Below are 8,581 nucleotides of genomic sequence, written 5' to 3'. Positions count from 1 at the left end.
CTTTGGAACCGAAAATTCTACCATGCTCCAAACATGGCATGCTCGGGCACGTCATCATATTTTTGGTCCATTGATTTCATTTGGACAATCTTGGCCATTCCTTTGGAAAACCGGCTAACTTGCATAGCTTTTCTAATTTGAATAAAAATGCAGGGTCCCACTATATAAAAGGTGAGGGTGAAAGAATAACGGTGCGTAAAAAATTTATACAAACAGTTTTTTTTTTTTGCGTACTGTTCTTATACAAGGTCGAAGGACAGTCCAGCATGAACAATGGTTAGCTCAGTGGATTAGGCTATTTGGTTGTGTGGGTTCGATCTGGCTCAACCTCGTTTTTTTGTTTTTCTTATTTTAATTATTTCTTTTTATAGTCTTTTTTTTATGCCCTTTCCACTACATTACTAAAATACAATTAAAAAAATGAATATCTAGCTCAACCTCGTTTTTGTTTTTCTTATTTTAATTATTTCTTTCTAAAGTCTTTTTTTTTTCCTTTCCACTACATCACTAAAATAAATTTTAAAAAAATGGATTATAAAAAAAAAATTTGCATTCCTTACAGAAAGCACGATTTCCTCATTTTCAGTGTTTTTAATTTATATTTTCTTATAATTGTTTTTTTCTTTAACAAACTATTTTATCTTTTAAATTAAAAAAACAACTGCATTACTTAGACAAAGTTGAATTAAAAAAGAGGCTAATAAATTTGGCATATATATGTTAGTCGAGACCCAAACGATGACAAAAAAACTGAAATTATTACCATAGCGATTTCTTCTTATCAAAACAACATCCAACGGTCGATTTTGATAAAGTCTATTTCCTCCACATTGTTGCTCATGGAAGTTATATTTTTCGAGACAACTAATAAATAAGTTAGACCACATTAATAGACATATAAAGATTTTATGCAATCCAAATAATCGAAATTAGAAATCAATAAATTTGACATTATCCATTTATTTATAGCGTATTATTAGGTATTGTGTAAAAAAATTAACCTGATCCACAGTCGTTTCAACATCAAATGAAGCGGTCAATCTTTTATACACCTAAACTTCCCTAAGGGGAGCTAAATCACGAGGAGATAAACTTATATTAGTTGATATAGCTCATACCCATGAGAGTGTGAGAGCTGACAGATCAAAAAAATAAGTTGTGAATGAGCGGTTATGAGCATATTAGTTTTATGTGGTATTTAAGGTTTAGGGTTGACCTAATAGATCGAGACCTAAACGACGACGAAAATAGCTGAAATTTTGACCATAACCATTTCTTCTAATCATGACAACATCTAACGGTTGATTTTGATAAAGTCTATTTCCTCCACATTGTTGCTCATGGAAGGTATACTTTTGATACAACTAATAAAGTTGGACTACATTAGTAGACATATAAGGATTTTGTGCAGTCCAAATAATCGAAATTGGAATCAATAAATTTGACATTACCCATCTATTTATAGCGAATTAATAGGTAATGTGTAAAAAATTAACCCGATCCACCGTCGTTTCAACATCAAATAAAGCAGTCAACCCTTTATACACTCATACTTCCCTAAGGGGAGCTGAACCAGGATGAGATAAATTTTTAAAATTTTTTACATTAGTTGATATAGCTCATACCCATGAGAGTGTGAGAGTTGACAGATCAAAAAACTAAGTTGTGAATGAGCGGTTATGAGCATATTAGTTTTATGTGGTATTTAGTGTTTAGAGTTGACCTAGTAGATCAAGAACCAAACGACGATGAAAATAGCTGAAATTTTGACCATAACCATTTCTTCTAATCATGACAACATCCAACGGTCGATTTTGATAAAATCTATTTCCTCCACATTGTTGCTCATGGAAGGTATATTTTTTTATACAACTAATAAACAAGTTAGACTACATTAGTAGACATATAAGAATTTTGTGCATTCCAAATAATCGAAATTAGAAATCGATAAATTTGATATCACCCATCTATTTATAGCATATTAATAGGTAATGTGTGAAAAAATTAACCTGATCCGTAGTCATTTCGACATGAAATCAACCGGTCAACCCTTTAAAAGCTTCAACGTCCCTAAGGGAAGCCGACCCTTGAGGAGATGAAATTCCCAAAATTTTTACATTAATTGATACAGCTCCTGCCCACAAGAGCATGAGAGCTGACTGATCGAAAAAATAAGTTACGAGTGAGTGGTTATGAGCATATTAATTTTATGTGGTATTTAAGGTTTAGGGTTGACCTACTAGATCGAGACCCAAACGACGAAGAAAATACCTTAAATATTTTGATCATAACTATTTCTTCTTATCATGATAACATCCTACGGTCGATTTTGATAAAGTCTATTTCCTACATATTGTTGCTCATGGAAGATATACTTTTCATTACAACTAATGAACTAGTTATACCACATTAGTAGACATAAGAATTTTGTGCGATCCAAAAAATCGAAATTGGAAATCGATAAATTTGACATTACCCATCTATTTATAGCATATTGATAGGTATTGTGTAAAAAAATTAACCCGATCCGCTATCATTTCGACGTGAAATAAACCGGTCAACCTTTTAAAAGCTTTTACGTCCCTAAGGGTAGCCGACCCTTGAGGAGTTAAAATTCCCAAAATTTTTACATTAGTTGATACAGCTCCTACCCACGAGAGCGTGAGAGCTGATAGATCGAAAAAATAAGTTACGAGTGAGAGGTTACGAGCATATTAGTTTTATGTGGTATTTAAGGTTTAGGGTTGACCTACTAAATCGAGACCCAAACGACGACGAAAATAGCTTAAATTTTTACCATAACCATTTCTTCTTATCATGATAACATCCTATGGTCGATTTTGATAAAGTCTATTTCCTACACATTGTTGTTCATGGAAGGTATACTTCTCTTTACAACTAATAAACTAGATATACCACATTAGTAGACATATAAGAATTTTGTGCGATCCAAAAAATCGAAATTAGAAATCGATAAATTTGGCATTATCCATCTATTTATAGCATATTGATAGGTATTGTGTAAAAAAATTAACCCGATCCGCCATCATTTTGACATGAAATAAACCGGTCAACCCTTTAAAAGCTTCTACTTCCCTAAGGGGAGTCGATCCTTGAGGAGATAAAATTCTCAAAATTTTTACATTAGTTGATACTGCTCCTACCCACGAGAGCGTGAGAGCGACAGATCAAAAAAATAAATTACGAGTGAGCGGTTATGAGCATATTAGTTTTATGTGGTATTTAAGGTTTAGGGTTGACGTACTAGATCGAGACCCAAACGATGACGAAAATAGCTGAAATTTTAATGATCACCACTTCTTCTTATCATGATAACATCCTACGGTCGATTTTGATAAAGTCTATTTCATACACATTGTTGCTCATGAAAGATATACTTTTTCATAATTAATAAACAAGTTAGAACACACTAGTAGGCATATAAGAATTTGTTGCGATCCAAAAATGTTTGGACGTTCACTTCGTTGTGATTCGGCTCCTTTTATGGAAGTATGAGTGCTTATAAGGTTGACCGTTTTCAATGATGGTCAATTTGTTTACATTATACCTATTACCACACAATAAACACTTAGAGAATTTAAAATTTATTGACTTTTAACTTTTTTTTTTTTTTTTTTTTAAAGGAACTTCTTTTTTCTTTGGATTGCATAATATATGAAAAAATATGCCTACATTTTTCATCGCCCTTTCGTTGGAAAGATTAATTCGTTGCGATTTCATTTCTCCTATGAAAATATTATAAAACAGTCAATTTTTGTAGTCATTTCTTTATTTATTTTTTTTGGGGGGGGGGGGGGGGATGGGGACGAGGATTCCCAATCTGTGAGTCGCGAAAAATTTATTCAGTCTTGAAATTTATTTATTGATCTTGGAAATTGTAAAGGCGCTCGAAAATATTTTTTGAAAAATTCTCATGCAGTGAATTTCTCAATTTAAGGGTTTGGTAATAAAGTACACAATGTCATGAGTCCGTCGGTATTTTGGGGAAATTTTTCGGACATCCGATCTATTTATTGTGATTTTCCAAAGTTTTAGTATTTTGAGAAATTATTAAAAAAAAATCGAAAATCACGTGATGGAAATCTGAACCGTTGAAATGCCACTGCTTTATTAGGACCGTTAAAAATTAATTAAAGAGAGACTATATATCAGCCTTCGATCAGATCAACGATGTAGAGGGATCGAGAGAGATCCAGTGTCTCTGACCCGGGATTGCGACCCGATTACCCGAGGGAGAGACCCGGTCGTATTCTCGTAGTCAGGCCATCTACCGGCGGCGGAACACCGGCGTTAGCTTTGAATCCTTGACGCCGACGCGTTCCTGATCTCAAATTGTCCATTCATAGACGGACGTCGAAGGTACGAAGCTGGACAGCTTAAGGCTTCCCCGGTGGTTCTCCAACGTTTTCCGGCGACTCCGGCTACGGATTGAGCTGCATGTGGTATGAAACTTAATCCTCTCGTCACGCTCTACATGCTAGTATAAATATTTTTTGAATTCGATTGGGTTTTGACGAAAGTGTGTTTTTAGGTGACATCGGATTTCACTGTGATTCCGGTTTAAGGCAGCAATTTCAGAGTTTTTGATTTGTCTCCGATAGCTATTGCTGGGTATTGTTGCTTGTGTGCCACCAATGAGGCCTATCTGATCCTGTTGCACCAAACGAAGTCAAGCACTTTCCTGCGCCAGTAGCTAATCGATTGCCACAGGTCAGACCTCGAAACCAGATCGAGCTACTGGTGAATTCTAATCTACCTCAGGCCATGTCCTTCCTCTTGTAAGGAAGAGGAGATGAACAGAAGTATGGGTCTTCAGATTTCAGAGGAACCTAGCAGAGTAGCAGTCGGCTTAAGAGAATGGAGTTGTCCAGTCGTGCGTAGAAATTTTTTCACCCAACGTCAACCGGGAACAGGCTAAGCCTTTCCCATCAACATTTCCTCTTTATATTTTGACATGTGAGCGGCACGTGTCCGGGCCCAAACAAGACGAGCATGCAAAGCTCCGAGCATGGAAGACGTTCCCCTTTGGAACTAGATTTTAGATTTTTCTTCTCTTGGGCCAAACATGAATTCTACGTTTGGAAAATGAGAACTCTCGTCATGAGTTTATAAGAATTTGAGTCAATTTCGTTCTTGCCAATTAGTTTTTATTTTTCTAAAAAAAAAAATAGGATCGATTTGAGTCAATTAATTTTAAGTTGTAAAAATCATATTACTTTATTATTTTTGTGTGACACGCCTTAATTTTGCCGGCTAATAAACAAACAGCGTGCTCTCTGTTTGGGGATCCACTGTCAGCCAGCAATGAGGAACTCAGTGATGATTTTGGATTTGGGTTCCCTAAATCTAGTCTTGGATCCTAAGGGCGGGGCTGACCAGAGGTCTTGGCAGCCTGGCTACTAGTTACTTTGAGCTTATTCTCATAGGTTTTTTTTTTTTTTTTGACTTTGTTAAGGGGAACCCAAAGGCTTCCTAGGCCCAAGATAAACCCCTTCAGCGCATGTGAAATGCTTCAACTGTGCATTGCAGCACAGTGCCTGACCACTTTGACAGCTTCGGGGTTCGAACCTAGGTTGGGGAGCACACCCAACTAGACATGAACCACTAAGCCAATTGCAGCTTATTCTCATAGCTTACTTTAGGGTATTCTAGACGTTAGGTTACTTGCATGGTTCAGTCTTGTCGTAGCCCAATTTGTTAGTGAGTCATTGTGCAACTTACCCACATTATTTCAAAAAAAAAAAAAAAAAAAACGCATCATCCGTCTTTCACGATATTGAATATAAGCAAGCTTCATCACTCTCTTCAAAATCTTCACATTTCGATCCATTGCTACTATTGATCGACCACCAACTTTACGAAACTTCTGATAGAGAAACGACTTTTATCGATTCCAAATTCATCAACAAACTTACTGTGAACTCTGAGGAAATTCAAGCGGATCCTCGAGACCTCGACACGACCAATCCAAAGGATAGGATTTGAAGTCTGGAAAAAGAAGAGATTGCCAGCATAAGGGATCAAGGCTTGTAGCGTAGCAGCGAGTCCATTCCAACTCTTTTAAACACATTCCTAAACCAGTCCATGCATGTCTAACTCCTCATCCCATCTTCGCTCATACATCTTCTCAATTTCGGCTTCTCCTAGGGGGAGAGAGAGGTCTTTAGAGTCTAGTTTGATCCAAATTTATAAATTTTACGAAATAAGGAATGGTAAACCAACTCTTGCCTAGCTAGCTAGCTATCTTCTCGAGCCCTACGTTATTAATTTGCATGAGTACTCACTACTAGCAAAAGGCTCATAGAATACAGATTTTTTTCTATTGCTTCAAATGATACAAATAAGGGTATCTAAAACTCATTGGGTACGGTGCAGCCACGGAATGAAAAAGGGTATTCTCTATCGCAGGTTCCACTAACCAAAAGCCACGCTTAAGACTTCAGTATCTCCCATTTTTCTTTTCTTTTTTACTGCATTAATTTTTATTTTCTTTCTCTCTCCTCATTTTCTTTTATTTTCTATTTTCATATTTACCAAAATACATAAATACTTTTATACGTATACAAAATACGTTATACTTTATTTAATATTATATTTTTTGTATAATATTAATTTATCCAGAATTACGGATAATTATCCATGTGTATTAAGCAATGGATACACTACGACATCGGTATCGTTTAAATTTTATATTTAAAAAAAAATATTATGAAAATCAGTAATTTTAATATAAATAAATTATATCCAAATAATTCTAATTTTCAGGGAATTAAAAAAATAATAATAACAATGAGGCATAACCATTAATATTCTAAAGAAAATATATTTATAATAAAATCTACAAAGTTTAAACTTTAAACTAACAAAAGACAAGAATTAAAATTAGTCCGAAATCTCAAATGACTAGAAAATGGAAATACTAATACGAAAATCTTTATTGTAATATCAAACTAATTCCGATAGAGTTGAACGAGCGACCACCATCTTCAAGCAATGTCTTCAATTTGTCTGCATATCAGCACATTCAAATGGCAATGTGGGGCGGTAAACATCATCATTTGGTGAAAAAATCACATTTGACGGCCTTTGAGAAATGTGCTGAGCAAATTGAGACATTGTTTGCTCCATATCTTCTTATGTATCCACCGATATTCCACATTGTTTAAACATCTCTCCCATTTTTTGGACCGCCATGCCTACACACCTTACTTCAAGCATTTCTTCCATTTTTTTGTTTGTTCGGCCATTTTCCTTTGTAATTCATCCATCAGACGTGCTTCCCTCTCTTGTGCCTCTTTGGTTTGTGCTTCTAAACGCTCTCGCAAGAGTTGCACTTCCTTTGAAACATCTCGCTCTTCCACATGAATTCCAGGAACTTCATCCCAAGTAACCCCAGCTCCAAGACCCCTTACTCGGTTTCCCTTCTCCTTACCAAGAACCTCAGCATACATTTCTTCACGGATTTCTGGAGCAGTGATGTCAACATTCATGCTTAGTCTCTTTTGTTCGGCCTCTTCAAAATCCGCCTACAAAATGTAAATATTATATTATAAAATCAAGAATAGCACTAGTCTCATATTTGTTAAATATACATTAATATTTCATATAGCACTTACAATTGCTTTTGCACCTGCTGCATCAATTGGCTCTTGAGTTCCTGCCTTTTGGTGTGTTAATTTGAACAATTCCCATCTATCTGGTTCTTTACCATGCAGAAGTTCTTGTGCAATTCAAAGGATGGTACATATTATATAAAGATAACACATCAAAATTTCTAGTCAATAAAATGGAAAATAAGTAAAAGTATAGGCTAACTTACATATTCATGAGCCAAACTAGCATATATAGGTTCGTGTCCCTATTGACTGATTCATTCTCTTTTGAGACCGGTTCCTCTTGTTGATGGTCACCATCCTCTGTGTGATCCATAAATTACTTCTAGCTAGAACAAAGCATATTGGTTTGGCACTAATTCATTCGAATTTAGATATTATCAAAGGACATAAACTACTAAACAATAAACCAAACCATTTGATATGCTGAAATCAAGCATGCTATTTAATCATAAGCTACTGACTTTTCCCCCTCAAACACGCAAATTAACTCCTTACACTGTACAACTTATTTGTATTAAAAGATGCTTTCAAAGCTCTGGCATGAAAAAATACCAAGTGTACAAAGATCAAAGCAAGGTTCATACCTGCTAATTAAGTAGGTGATTTTGTGTTTTCGATGCCTGGAAAGACAACAGAATAAATTGCTTAAGAACACTATAACTCCTACCAAGATTTCCAAGTCTAAAAATGGAATTGAAAATCTCAGTACAAGAACAGAACCCCAAAAAATAGTCTCAAACAACAGAGAAAACTATCTCATACAAAACAAGCACATGCATTTTCATGAAAACCCGTAAATGCTAAGAATAGCAAGAAGATAAAACCAAGCAAGAACAACCCACATGTAGAGAACCCAAAGACGTTATTCCCAAGCACGATAAGACCAAAAATGGCACATACAAGTAAAAAATACTACCTAAAAGCACACGAACCCGCTTCCTAAA

At 35.3% G+C, this 8,581-nt stretch overlaps 1 long non-coding RNA gene across 1 annotated transcript; it reads right to left on the bottom strand.

The window, feature by feature from the left end:
• Window positions 1–6,828: 6,828 nt before the first annotated feature.
• On the bottom strand, window positions 6,829–8,581 carry LOC133727895 (uncharacterized). The gene is made up of 3 exons (XR_009855419.1): window positions 7,841–8,581; window positions 7,638–7,741; window positions 6,829–7,547 (listed from the first exon to the last, which is right to left on the bottom strand). It is a non-coding gene; the product is annotated as an uncharacterized LOC133727895 (long non-coding RNA).

The sequence above is a fragment of the Rosa rugosa genome, chromosome 2, assembly GCF_958449725.1.
Source record: "Rosa rugosa chromosome 2, drRosRugo1.1, whole genome shotgun sequence".
In the NCBI taxonomy this organism is placed as follows: domain Eukaryota; kingdom Viridiplantae; phylum Streptophyta; class Magnoliopsida; order Rosales; family Rosaceae; genus Rosa; species Rosa rugosa.
Note: the sequence above shows the minus strand (reverse complement) of the source record. Positions and strands in the feature narration are given on the sequence as shown.